Raw genomic sequence first — 14,375 nt, 5'->3', positions numbered from 1 at the left:
GATATATTGTAAACCTTGCAGTATGATTTAAAGGACAACCCCGGTCATATTTCTCAGGTAATAAATGTTACAAACGATATTCGCCTACATTGACAGTCTTAATGCCAGGTAAAAATTGTTTTGGGAGATTCCTATGATTTTCTGAAAATGATACGGCTTGATCCCGTCCAAGGATCATGATTGGTGTTGCAATTATTTTAATTACGTTTCTTGAACTGAACTTCCTATGTTTCCAAGCAATCTTTTAACTGATTCTTTTTTGCAACCACAACTGCAGTTTAAATTGTAGAGGTCCTACAAAAGTTCCGTTACTTGGAAACCGTATTTTCCTTTGGTTTCTATCTCAGACTTTATTAAAGGTATAAATGTTTGTATAATGGAGTTCCACTTAAGCTGGTGCTGGGGTGGTGCTCTCATGAACAGAATCAATCAAGCTGACTATTATTTGTTTGGTTGCGTTCTATGCTTCCACAGGAACTTTTAATAGATTTTTAACTTTTTATAGAATGTTATATTTTGTTCAAAATACCGTTATTTAGAGGCCTTTATCATCGCAATAAAACGTGGATACGAGATACTTGACGCAAATCGTTTTCGCAGGTTTTTGTCCTCTTTGTAATATAGAAAACTTATGATGATGATTCACCTTTGATAATTGTTGTAGAAATGAATATCACTTTGCTCTAATTTTAGAACAAAGTTAGAAAGGACCGTATTATAAATCTTCAGATCAAGTTTGATGAAGATTCATCACGCGGTTCATGAGAAGAACTCATTTAAACGTGTTTTCTATGTATAGCTGTAGCGACCACTTAAAAGGGCAAAGCTGATATATTTGATGTTTGAACAACCTTGACAAAGGACCATGCAGGATGCTAGTGACCAAGTTTAGTGCTATTCTGACAAGTAGCTTCAGCGGAGATGCCTTTTAAAGAAACGTTTGGACGGACGGTGAGCGATCATAATACCTGACCCCAACCAAAGCACATTGTGCTGAGGTGAGCTAAAAATACAAAATAAAAGTATGCACTATTTATTTCAAATAATACGTGCAGTTAGCTGCATCAAATTTCATTATCTGAAAACAAATTGTATAAGATCATTATTTTCAAAACGAAATATTTAAACTGTAAAATTATCCTTCTAAAATATCTTGAGGAAATATGAGACCACTCTGCTAAATTTTTATTGTGTGTGTGTATTTCCACCACCGTCCATAAACAGTTTCAATCAAACCGAGCAAGCAAGAGTGCGTCCTATGAGTTTTAACTTTTTCCATTTGAACTAAATGTATGAGGCAGTTTAAATCTCCAACATTTTTTAATTGAGAGATGAATCAAAGTTTTAAGAAAAGAGAGGTATTATTTACAACCACATTCACACATTTACATACAAGTTACTTCCTCGTCCGTTTTTCATAGAACTGTAGCGCCCTCTACCTCAGAAATATAGAAAAAAGCTGACGTTTTAAGCATTTATTATTTGCATACTTTTTTATTTCTGTGAGGGACATACATCAAATACCGTCAAATAATTTCATTGTTTACATTTTAGCAGGTGTGCGTCACAACACCAGAAAAAGAAGTAATTTTAGTATTACTGCATTATTTTTAGTTGTTTTTTTTTTTTTTTTTTGCTCGTGTACAAGCAAAATATAGAATATTTAACTACTGAGATAAAATCTTTGTACAACAAAATTAAAATAATGGAAAATATAACTCGGCTGAAATTCAGCCCAATTTATACGTGGTGGCAGTGTCTACTGTACCGATAAGGGGAAGTAACACAGTGTTGGAGTTTGGTATTTATAGCACTGACACATTGCGTTTTCAATGCCACTGAATGTCAATAATAGTTTTAGGCTTGCTTTTTCAGATTAGACAAAATATACAACAAAATCTGCAATGTGCACATTACAAACTCTCTGCCATATTAGGCTGCAATAAAAGCAAACATTAAATTATGTTTTCAAGACCGGTAGTTATCGTTGAAAAGACAAGCAAGCTTTTCACTTGACTGCCGTTCACATCATCCAATCCACTGATCTAACTGCATTCATCTGTACCAATATTTCAATACTAACCGCCGTTGTCTTTACCTAAATCATCAAGGCGTACCAACTTCAAAAGTAAATATCTTTGCAGATAAAGCATCTGGAAGCTGTGGTTCCGAATAACTACAGAGAAATAATTGAACTTTATCATGAAATATTTCAAATATTTCCGGGTTGCGAATAAAAAAAATTATTTGCGGCCGATTCATCAAATGACGCATTTTGTCGAACATTTGCACACTTTGTCTGCAATTTCTTGCTAAATAATATCCTCTTTACGCCATGATTTCGTTGGTAGAGTCCTTTTCAAACAGGAAATCAATCTGTATAATTCTTTCTGCTAAGATATTGCGGGAAAATGTAAAACTCAGGCCAATACTCACTTTTACCAAAATAGATACATGTATATACTGTACTGTCGTCGGCAGATCAACTGTATTCACTAAACTCGGTTGAACGGTTAGCCTATGAGTTTTAACTTTTTTCCATTTGATAAATAAATACATGAGGCAGGTTAAATCTCCTGCATTTTCTAATTGATAGATGAATCAAATTTTTAAGAAAAGAGAGGTATTATTTACAACCACATTCACACATTCACATACAAGTTACTTCCTCGTCCGTATTTATAGAATTGTATCGCCCTCTATCTCAGAAAAATAGAAAAAAGCTGACGTCTTAAGCATTTATTATTTGCATACTTTTCGATTTCTATGAGGGACATACATTACGTAAATTAATGTACGATGCTGAGTTAGAGAAATAAAGACATATAATTCTGAAAAGTCAATATCTACATGAAAGCGTAAAATATGAAATCAAGACTTACCTATTATGAGTGCAACTCTTCCAAATTTTTAAATAATCTGCTACAGTTACTCTTACTTTTTGAACACCTTTAAACGTGAACCAGCGAAGCAACTGATACAGTCACAAACTGAAGACAAATCACGGTAAGAAGTTAAACGTATTTTACTAAAGTCACGTTTATATGTCCGCCGTACACAAATTAAAACTCAAATACGCGAAATGAGCCTTTTGTCACCCGGGTAGGTTAAACTTCCTTGTACACTTTCCTAGGATTGAAACGCCATCTATGGTGAAAAATTTAGGTTCATTCATCGCTATTTTTGGCTCACGTAAATGAAATATACAATACATTTCAGGTTAAAGGGCAAGGCATTCTTTTAAACGGCTTTTTGGAAACATTGAATGCATCCCAGCAAAACAATTTTTTTTCAAAGAATGCAGACCTGACACATTCAGTGTTGACATCTCGGGCTGGTAGAGGGAGGTGTAGTCTTCTATTAAAACTCGATCAATACCAACATTCCCTAACAGAAACAGAAGTTATAAACATTTGCATTTTTGCAACAGCTAGAACTAAAAAAAAGATTCAATTTCTTAAAGCGACTAATCTACACATTTTTATTTGTGATTTTTTAAAAATAAATATCACCGACATGCAAATTGCCGCCACGGTTTTATATATATATATAAAGATTATATAGCACTAAATGATACATTTGTAGCCTAAAAATGAGGCATAGATATATTCAAAACTATTTCTGACTGCCCTCTTTATATATTAGGCCCGTTATTACCCTATCTAGGTCAATTTCTTTCTTTTATGCATAAATTAATTTGCATCAATTCGATAGAGGGAATGTCAATGTTTTTCTGATATTTAGACATTTGTTTTTCTTATATTTATTTATATTCTTCCCCTTTATTTGTTTAGTAATAATTATATTATGAAAGAATACAAAGACATTCGAGATTAATTAAAAATCAATTATTGTAAGTATTGAGTCAAATGCCATTTACTAACTTTATATTTTCAAAAGATACCGCGGTTCAAACATTTATTAACAAAATTGATCAAATCAAAATGATATCGCAATCCATGATTGTTTATAAATCAAGAGAGGGGGCAGTAACATGATACTACTGTGTATATCACACGTGTCTTCTTTAGTCAACTACCGTGTAATGTCACATGTGTCGTCTTTAAATAATCGTAAAATTTGCGTCTGCTTAAAACAACACTGAAATTATCAAAGGACCGATTTCAATTTCAATTTCAATTAGGATCGCATGGCGCTGATCAACAATGTCAGTGGTCAAAGAAAATACTCAGATTTTAAAACATGTTTAATTGGTTGCTTCTGAGTTAATATTATCAATATTAATGCCTTTGTACTATTTATTTAGTTATATATTCTTTATTCTAAATAAATATACGTAGCTTTGCATTTGCTAAACATCGTGCATCGTGCATTGTGATTATTTGTTTTTATTGAAATATATAAACTATTCATATTTAAACAATGTAGAATATTGTGATCTGTGATTATGGGTTGAGGAAAAACAAGTGCAATTTCCATTCGGATCGTGCAGAAAAGAATGTCACGCCGAATGCGTAGCGTGTTAGCTCATCAATGTTAATCAATGTTAAAAGAATTAAATATTTGGATCCTTACACAACTTACAAAATAAGTTTCAAATCATAAACTATGTAAGGCAGTTATCACTTTATATAGATAATATACACTTGGTGACTTTCCCAAACAAACAAAACGATATATACATGGAATCATGAAAATACATGAAAAGATATCGATTTCTGACTCCCATTGCGTAAAAATACATTAAAATGTATTACTATAGAAATGCAAGTGTATACAAATTTATCGAATTGTTAAATTTTTCAAACAAGTCAGTGCTTAATAAGCTAGCCTTATTCATTACTAAGGCTTTTAAACGAAGACAATCTAATATCAGAAATGAGATGGTTTAACTTAAATATAAAACTTTAATGCAATGTAATGTGAGAAGAATTTTGCACTATGTGTTTCTCGATATATAATATATTTCATGTTTTTGCTCTATATATGTTTTTTTACGCATGCTTGTGAATATTCAGTTGTGCTTATGTCGATGAGCTATTTATGCTTAAGACTAATAAAATTTATGTTATGTTATGTTATGTTATTATTTTCCGATGCTATATATGATTAATTGGTACAGACCATGCTTTTTCTATGTTATGTAATATGACCATAATGTAAAGATCATGTTGTCCGATGTTGTGATATAGGCTATGATTAATTACTCGTTAAAGATCATGTTTTGTTGATGCTATGTAATATAACTACTCTATAGACTTTCTTCCTACGACGTTATATCTGATTATTCGTTCAAAAAAAGTAAGGGTAGATTTCTCGAAAGCACAGAGTACTCCAAACACAACCAAAGAGCTATGCACCGCAAAATAGGCCCGCAACAAAAAGAAACTATAACAGGAAAATATAGCAGACGGGTTGCTTCAAAATCCATGTACATTTTAATTATAGGCAAAATACAAAAATGGGTATGGGGTAGATAAAATGATGGAAGTGTTGGGCGAAGTGGACAAAAGTAAGGATGAATATTCAACAGGGAAAGCCACGCTCCAAAACCGCTGTCTCCTTACACTGAAAACCACAACAGAGCAAACGTGCACGTACACAAGACAAACACACACACGCACGCAGCAAACAAACACAAGCAGGAAAAAACACAGGACCGCCCAGGGACGGCCAGTGGCAAAAATATGATCGCACCTGACATCACTTATAGTAGAAGAAGAGGGGCATGAATGCAAGGAAGCGATGGGGAAAGAAACACCAACAACAAACAAGACATAGAATACGAAACGGACAAAAAACAAGCATCACCTCGGATCAGTCAGTAACCTGTATAAAGGAAACTGGCGATTTAAACTCGTTTAGGGCATGCCAACCTCGAACTAACCTTATTTTCAACAAGTTAGACAAGACATTGTAAATGAAATAACTTCCCGCAGAGAAAGGCTTTAACATTAGTGAAACAATACCAGATTATATAAAGTAAAAAATATAGAGATGCTTTTGAGAAAAGCGCATGTCTCCCACAACTGCCTAATCATCTTAATAGTAAGTCAGCCTTTATATACTGTTTACTTAGAGCACATGCGCGTGCACTTTTTTGACACCAAAAGGACCTATATACTACTTTTAAAAGAAATCTGAGCATTTCTGGTAATTCAAGGGCCATAATTCCGAAGTGCCTAGGCCGATTTGGCTAGTATCGAACTTGGCCGAGCACTTATTGGCAAACAAATTTTATTCCAGTTTGGTGAAGATCCGATGAGAAATGTTCAACTTAGAGTGCGGACAAGCTTTGTGACAGACAGAGAGACAGACAGACACACAGACAGTGGTGTGGGAGACATAATTTCACCAAGACTATTTTTCTCCGATGTTGTACTACTATGTGTTTACTCGTTATTCATAGCCTTTTAAAATAATAACTTTAAAGCTTGATGTTGTATAATGATAAATATAAGTTAATGTTGCCGCCAAAATAATTCAAACAAGAGATATATTAGTTATGTTGTGTATCATCATCGGCACTTTTAATCATTTCCAGTACCTTCTGGGGAATATTGTTCGTTGGCGTTCGGTCGTTGACAGAAGCACAACCCGTGGTTGATTATACCGGAGAGCACGGATACGGAAAGGTTTATTCTAAATAGAGTCTGTTTCTTATTAATGGACCTTCAGTGTATGTTTTTTTTTTCAAATAACTATACATTTCGCAAAACATTGTTTCAATTTGCTCTGCATTCAATATATACTATTCTATATATATATATATACAGAAATTGTCAGGTTTGCGGGCTGTTAATATACGACCAATTTATGTGGTGCCAATGTGTTCCCTAGATATGTTGCGTATATATGATATATAATATACCACCCCACTTTAATTGTGTACACACATACAACACCTCACAATTGTGCAAACTGCGTGTATATGTCAGACCATTTCATTAAAACTGTGCCAATTTATATTTATAACTGCGACCTTTGTTCATTGCTTTTACAAAACAACAAAGCTATACAAAACTGATATCTATATTTACAGTCGTCACTCGAACGCCACTCGACTCAAAATCCGGAAAGGCTTCCTTAAGGAAGGCTTGATGACGCCTTTGGTTTGGTAAACTCGTACACTAATTGGTATTCTTAATCAAAATTAATACTCGAAGGTTGGAGGCGTAAATCGCCCGTAACAATTGATTTCGTGTGTCCAACTCCTACACCGCTGGACAAATTTTCTTCAAACTTTCACAGATTTCAACCTTGATGTGTAGATGATCGTAAAGGAAGAAATTTGGTTGATTTTTTTCACTATATAGCATACAGTGGAAAGTTTTGTGGGTCCAACACCTACACTACAGGGCAGATTTTCTTCAAACTTTCACAAATGATCAACCTTGAGGTGTAGATGATCATAAAGGAGGGAATTTCGGCTGTGGTGATTTTTACTACAGTTATGGGACTTTGTGTGGGGGCATCCGTGTCCTTTGGACACATTTCTAGTTAATTTCTGTGTGACGTTGGTATTTTGAAATACTTACTAGGAGAGAAATATAGTTCAATATGGCATGTTTTCAATTTTTAAAATGCATGTGCTTAATCTGTGCACCTTATCTTCGTATTTTTTTCAGTCCTACACTGTTTAGTCGTTCAGTCTGACCATGGTCTACGCTGTTCGCTATTCATTCAACAAGTTTCAGTGATCACACTTTTACTTGCAAAAATTGAGTGATAGACCATTCTGTCACAGGGTAAGAAAAATGTGCAGCCTGACCGGGACTCAAACCCGGGGCCTTTTGCTTACAGGGCGAACGCTGTACTGACTGAGCTACCCGGTTACTACACATTTCCTCACCTATCTATAATGAAGTCCTATACCGTGACATACACCTCCACTATGTTGAAATTCGTCCTCGAATTTCAGTGAGTACTACTATATTAAGCAATTACAGGCGTCGGAGACTAACCATGCAATGCCGTCACGGTCCCACTTCGAGCGCCAAATGTCACAGGGTGAGAAAAATGTGCAGCCTGACCAGGACTCGAATCCGGGGCATTTCGCTTCCAGGGCGAACGCACTACCGACTGGGCTACCCGGACGCTTCACATTTCCTTACCTATCTATAATTAAGTCCTATACCGTGACATACATCCCCACTATGTTGAAATTCGTCCTCGAATTTCAGTGAGTACGACTATATTAAGCAAATACATGCGTCGGAGACTAACCATGCAATGCCGTCACGGTGCCACGTTCGAGCGGCAAATGTCACAGGGTGAGAAAAATGTGCAGCCTGACCAGGATTCGAACCCGGGGCCTTTCGTTTACAGGGCGAACGCTCTTTCTATAATTAAGTCCTATACAGTGACAGTTCCATTTAGGAACTCTACACTTTAAGGGTAAATAAACAGCAAACGTTTTTCAGTTGACGATGAACCTTCTTTTTCTACCGTTTTGAAAAATAGTACCACTGCATATGTAAATGTTGCAGCTTCAAGCTTTCAGTTTCTTTTTATCATTTTTACTTATTGACACAAACGGGTTATATCTATATACAAGCCAATTGTAACCGATGCGAACAATTACCGGTTATTGAAAGTGTTTAAAGTACTGATATTTTCCTGGTTCATATCGCTTTGATCATAATTCGGAATCGATCAAGATATTAATTCAGTTAAGATATTGTCTCATATTCTTCCTATTTTCGTATGCCTTTTACAAGTTATTACAGATGTAAATGCTTGCGGGGCCAAGAAAAAGGATAACATTGCATGAACGCCTTACAACATATTTAAAATAACCCTTCTGAACACAGATTAGATCTGGTTCGTGTTGCTCTCAGAATTTCAAAATTACGGATTACTGACGGTCTTCCAATACAAAGTGAACAAGAGCTCGTCGAACACGAAATGCCTCCTTTGATGCATTTAGTAATTGCACAAGGAATAGAAATTATATGCTCACTGTTAGCAAAAGTTCTACCATTCTGGTTTAATCTGACTTTGACCTAACAAGAGATTACAAAGTGATCTTGGTGCCATCCACTGAATGTTCCAAATTTCAAGACTAGCTCAAGGTCAAAATCAAGGTCAAATTTCATTTCGATACAATATAATGTGTATGTGGTCCAAATTTGAAAGCTGTGTTAAAGTAGGTCACTAGATCAATATCAAAGTCAAAGTTCATTTCCTTAGACAGAAATATGCAAGGCTGTAGCTTGAGAAATGTGAAAGTCGGTAGTAGGTAAAAATCAAAGTCAAATTTCAATTTTGAACACAAAAATATGTATGCGGTCCAAATCGGAAGTCTGTACAATCAGAAATGTGAAAGTAGGTCACTAGGTCAATCTCAAGATCAAAGATTATTTCGGTACACAAAACTATGCATGTGAGCCTGTACCTTCAAAAATGTGAAAGTAGGTCACTAGGTCAATTTCAAGGTCAATTTTTTTTTTGGTTCACAAAAATATGCATGTGGTCCAAATTTGAAGGCTGTAGCTTGAGAAATGTGAAAGTAGGTCACTAGGTCAAAATCCAGGTCAAATTACATTTCGGAACACAAAACTTTGCATGTGGTATAAATTTGAAGCCTGTACCTTCAAAAATGTGAAATAGGTCACTAGGTCAATGTCAAATGTTTTTTTTTCGGTGCACAAAACAATGCATGTGGTCCAAATTTGAAGGCTGTAGCTACAGAAATGTGAAAGTAGGTCACTAGGTCAAGGTCAAGATCAACTCATGTCAAGGTTCATCTTGCCACCCAAAACCATACATGTGGTCAAAATTTAAATGTTGTAGGTTATTGACAAGAAGATTTTAAAAGCTCTTCCCTATATAAGTCTATATGAACCATGTGACCCCCCAGGGCGGGTCCATATTTGACCCTAGAGGGATAATTTGAACAAACTTGGTAGAGAATCACTAGATGATGCTACATTACAAAATATCAAAGCCCTAGTCTTTGTGGTTTGAACAAGATTTTCAAAGTTTTTCCCTATATTAGTCTATGTAAACCACGTGACCCCCGGGGCGGGGCCATATTTTACCCTAGGGGGATAATTTGAACAATCTTAGTAGAAGCCCACTAGATGATGTCACATATAAAATATCAAAGCCCTAGGCCCTGTGGTTTTGGACATGAGGTTTTTCAAAGTTTTTCCCTATGTAAGTCTATATAAACCATGTGACCCCTGGGACGGGGCTATATTAGATCCCAGGGCAATAACTTGAATCATCTTGGTAGAGGACCACTAGATAATAATTCATACTAAATTTCAAAGCCCTAGCTAGGCTCTGTGATTTGAGACAAGAAGATCAGAAACTGCTTTAACTGTTCCTGGCCAATGTGACCTTGACCTTTGACCTAATGACCTCAAAATCAATAGGGGTCATTTGCTGATCATGACCAACCAAACTATCAATTTTCCTGACACTAGGCCCAAGCGTTCTCGAGTTACTGCCTGGAAATCATTTTACTGTTCCTGGTCAATGTGACCTTGACCTTTTACATACTGACTTCAAAATCGATAGGAGTCATCAGCTGGTCATGACCAACCTCCCTAACAAATTTTATGATCATAGGCCCAAGCGTTCTTGAGTTATCATCCGGAAACCGTTTTACTATTCAGGGTCACTGTGACCTTGACCTTTGACATACAGACCTCAAAATCAATAAGGGTCATCTACTGGTGATGATCAACCTCCCTATCAACTTTCATGATCCTAGGCCCAAGCGTTCTTGAGTTATCATCCGGAAACCGTTTTACTATTCAAGGTCACTGTGACCTTGACCTTTGACATACAGACCTCAAAAGCAATAGGGGTCATCTGCTGGTGATGACCAACCTTCCTATCAACTTTCATGATCCTAGGCCCGAGCGTTCTTGAGTTATCATCCGGAAACCGTTTTACTATTCAGGGTCACTGTGACCTTGACCTTTGACATACTGACCTCAAAATCAATAGGGGTCATCTGCTGGTGATGACCAACCTCCCTATCAACTTTCATGATCCAAGGCCCAAGCGTTCTTGAGTTATCATCCGGAAACGGATTGGTTTACGTACCGACCGACCGACCGACATCTGCAAAACAATATACCCCACCTTCTTCGAAGGGGGGCATAAAAATGATGTTACAGTGCTATCACCTTTATGATGTTTTTTTCCATCCATAATGAATAAAGCAAGTCGTATGTTATTTTCTATATAAAGTCACAAATTTTTCTCAAAATACGAGGTAAAGCCTCCAAAAAGAAGTCGTGAGGTAAGTTTTACAATTTTATTTTCTGTCTATAACATCCCACATTGACGTTTCAACCAAACCGTATACCGGTATGTGCAAATACATACCACTGCGTATGTAAATGTATAACGCCCCGCATTGGTATTGTCTGTATATAACACATCCTTTAAAATTAGACGACATTGACGCATTAAGTTGTAACATAAAGTCAACTAACCTATTACAAACAACAGAAAAAATAACGAAACGATCCATGTAGTAAATGTTCAAATGTGTATCATTATTGGTAATACATGCTCATAGTCTTTGACAAATCTGTATGTTACTATATTGCATGTATTTGCACAAACTTGTATGGTTGAAACTGTGGCAAGAGTTCCCATCGAGTTACAAAATCTTGAAAACACAGTTAATAATGAGATAATAAAAATTGATTTGCATTATTTCAGGAGCACGTGAAATAACGAATAATTAGACTAATAATACTAGTATATGTTCGTTTTGCGGGCAATTGTCCGATGTTTCCATATCAACTGTGAAAAAGTAAACAAAATCGAAAACATGACAGTTCAATGAACGAGAAGCGTTCTACTTGAACATAAATACATAAATTCAGTTCAAAGCAGGAAAAATGTCAGATAGAAATACTTCACAATTATTATCTGGGAACACAACATTTTGTCAATATGATATGTTATGAATATTGAAGGTATGTAAAACCTTAAATAAGTTGCCTTGGTGTATTCTGAATATAAGCATGTTCATACACAGCATTTTGAACTATACGAGAGCCATTAAATTAATGTTGCAACTCCGTGTGATCGTTGGTAACCAACGATCTTTTTGAATGCGGTTTTCTGCATTATGTAGAAAAATTATTGGGCTTCGTAATGATCTACAGGTAATAGAAATCAGACATGCCAAAATAGCAAAATATTCATCTAAAGGAGGCATATTTCAGTGCACTGCAGAAAATAGCATATAATGTAATCAGTAAATAACTTTTATGCTTAAGCAGAAGCTGAATTTCCATGGTGGAGAATCAAAACGGTTTCGGAAATAAGGTGAATTTTTAAATTTTCATAAAAAAGAGAAAAAATATTCAAAAATGTTCAATCTTGTATTGATCTAGATCATCATGAAAACTAGCAATTCTAACGTTACTCCAATTTTTTAAAATCCAGATTTACCGGTATCTTAGGGACAGAATAGGCTTATAAAATTTGTTCTTTTGCAGTATGCCAGTGTGTTCCCTATTCAATGAATATTTTTGATACTTTGGCATCACTCTCATATGAGGCGTGCCATGACATTCCAACAATGTGGTCAAATCGGACAATTTTACTTTCCTACATAAACATAGTCCGTCATGTTACTGGTATACGAGTACAATAAGACCAAAAGTAGATAGATATTCTAAGTCAAGCTGTTTAAGGTTGACAATACAAAAAGGTCTTCTGATTAAAACCTCTTTAGTTTTCCTGTTATTATATAATGTACTCTTGTTCGAATCTGTGGAATTGTTCTTCCTGGCAATTTCTTAGACAAATCATGGATTGCCTTGCTTGGTGGCATTGTCCTGCGGCCTATAAATGTTCCAAAGGCATCCTTGAATAAAGAGGATTCCGTGTCCGTCCACCGAATGCTTTTAATTTTTGGCATATCCCTAGTACCTGAAATGTAATGAACAAGTTTTAATAGTTGTATGTACTGAAACCTTCATAAGCCTATAATTTTATTTTAACTGGTGTGTTCACTCGACAGTCTTTCAAATGAATACAGAGTGGCATGGAGTACAATGGCCCAATTCTATAACCCTTGGGCGCACACTGGACAGTGCTTTTACTGGTCAAAATGGAAAATATTAAACTTTATAGGATACCTTCCTCAGTCTCTATGTCAGTGTTCCGTCTTTTGTGGGAATCACCATGATTGCCTGAAAATAAACACTCAGATTTGAACCGAAAGTCCCTGCGTGTTTGAATAACAAGCATGTCTCATACAAAATAAATGTAAAAGTGATATCCTTTGAAGCGAGGAAAACATTAAAGATATAATTTTATTGTATCTGTTTGTGGAATTGAATTTCGCCCTTTGCGTCAAAGTAGCATCACAGTTTTAGCTGAATATTTCTTAAAAAGGCAATAATCCTATCATAGAATCGCCATTGCATTTAGTTTTCAAATTCAGGGTATTATGATTATTTTAAAACGTGGAAACTATTAAATACCTTCTTCAGTCTCTAAGTCAGTATTCCGTCTTTTGCAGGAATAACCACGAATTCCTAAAAATAAGAGCTCAGGTTTGTTAAAATTTGCTATAACTATTATATATTTATACATAAAACGTAACCATCGACTGTTTGAAAAATATCACTGTCATATTAAGATGGCGGACATGTCAACATTGCAAAAGTATGCACTTCTTTCATTAGCAGTCATTTTTGCTCTAATTCAATCATTTATATGCAATTTCATGTACATACAAACTAGGAAATAAACCCAAGAACAGTTAGTTGCAAACTTTTCTTCTGAAATTCATTTAAAAGTTTAGAATTTGACGGAAAGTGAAAACGGTAATGGCACTTGTCTAGCAACTTGCATGCAATTGTCTAAGCTTTCACTTGTTCAAATGCATCGTAATTCATTTGTTTGTTTGTTTTGGGTTACGCCCTTTTTCAACAGTATTTCAGTGATGCAACGGTGTGCAATTAACCTAACTAACTAGTGTCCCTGGATTCTATACTAGCACCGCAAGTAATAGCCAATTTCCCCACATGAATTATCAAAACTGGCGATAGAATTATTTGAGACACAATCGTCGCGGAAAATATACGCCCCGCCCGGGGATCGAACCTGCGACCCGAGATCCCTAGATCGACGCAATTCCTACTGAGCTAAGGGGGTGGGTTAGACTAAGTAAAATGTAGATTAAATGACATGTAAACATTTTACAGTAGGCACCAATGTATGGTGTATTCAAAGTGCACTGTTTTGAACGGTGTAGTCACCGAAAGGTGTACTTGCATATAAATAATACAATGAAATAAAGAAAAACAGCAGCCAAAGAAAACGTGCACACATGTACCTTTGCAGTCTTTAAATGTCTGTCATCTCCAAAATACCACACACTACCACTGGCGCCAGATCAGAAAGAAAATGCCTCAGTACGTGTT

The 14,375-nt window shown here is 35.6% G+C and overlaps 1 protein-coding gene across 1 annotated transcript in view; it reads right to left on the bottom strand.

Moving 5' to 3' along the window:
* LOC123530043 (uncharacterized) overlaps window positions 1-3,087 on the bottom strand; it is a 112,672-nt gene extending 109,585 nt beyond the window's left edge. The window contains exon 1 of the mRNA XM_045310733.2: window positions 2,883-3,087. The gene's annotated coding sequence lies outside the window, so the exon portion shown is untranslated. The remainder of the gene's footprint in view (window positions 1-2,882) is intronic.
* Between the last annotated feature and the right edge of the window lie 11,288 nt (window positions 3,088-14,375).

Source organism: Mercenaria mercenaria, chromosome 13, assembly GCF_021730395.1.
Source record: "Mercenaria mercenaria strain notata chromosome 13, MADL_Memer_1, whole genome shotgun sequence".
Classification (NCBI taxonomy): Eukaryota; Metazoa; Mollusca; class Bivalvia; order Venerida; family Veneridae; genus Mercenaria; species Mercenaria mercenaria.
This window is presented reverse-complemented; position numbering and strand designations above follow the sequence as displayed.